This window comes from Otolemur garnettii, unplaced genomic scaffold, assembly GCF_000181295.1.
Source record: "Otolemur garnettii isolate 467f Iridium unplaced genomic scaffold, OtoGar3 scaffold00322, whole genome shotgun sequence".
Lineage (NCBI taxonomy): Eukaryota > Metazoa > Chordata > Mammalia > Primates > Galagidae > Otolemur > Otolemur garnettii.
In genome coordinates, this window is record NW_003852717.1 from 109,181 (window position 1) to 110,180 (window position 1,000).

The window sequence follows — 1,000 nt, forward strand, 5'->3', positions numbered from 1 at the left end:
TAACCCAGTGAAATATGTCTCCCTTCAGTCTTCTACTCGACTTCTCTTGTGAGAGTTCAGTCACTCTAAATCTAAAATGTCTGCAGTTTAATTATCACTAATTCTCTCAGATCTCCCTCCTCTTTCTGTACTCCTTATTTCAGAGATTAGCATGGCTATCCATCCCATCATCTTCCCTTTCTTGCAGGGACTAACCTCTACCCCACGTATCTAATGTCTAACCAGTGTGGTAGATCTTACTTCATATCTTTTCCTTTCTGTCTCCTACTCTCCAATCCCCGAAACTACAAAAATAAGGTCAGAATCTTAAGCCTGGCAGAAAAATTCTTCATAATCTTACCCCAGACAACCACTACATATAGTTGAATGAATACATAAAAGAAACAAACAGCCTAAAATTTAGCCCTAAATGAACACCAAGTAGAGGCTTGAGAATAGTCTAAGTTTACCCTACACGAAAACAAATCCAACCTTAGTATGGACAGACCTCGGAAACTGCGAGACTTGTAAGTGAGATTTTAATGATAGTTCCTTGTATAACTAAAGTTCTCATGACCTGGAAAATTCAAACTGGGCAAAGAAAAACAACACGACTCAGAGTCAGAAGACTTGGATGGGCCTTAACACCTCGGGCAAGTCTCCCAATGTCTCTGAATCTATGTCCTCATCTGTGAAGTGTGAATAATACCTGCCCGGCTTCCTTGCCAGCATTATTATGGAGTTCAAATGAAACAATTCTTCTGGTATCTCTTGGTATGCTGTAGAGCTCATAAATATTTTTTATTAATTAGTTAATTAATTAATTATTTTTCAGACAAGAGTCTCACTGTGTTTCCCAGGCTAAAGTGCTACAGCATCAGCCTAGCTCACAGCAACCTCAAACTCCTGGGCTCAAATTATCCTCCGGCCTCAGCCTCTTAAATAGTTGGGACTATAGGTGCCCACCAAAACACCTGGCTAATTTTTCTATGTTTACTAGAGACCAGGTCTTGCATTTGCT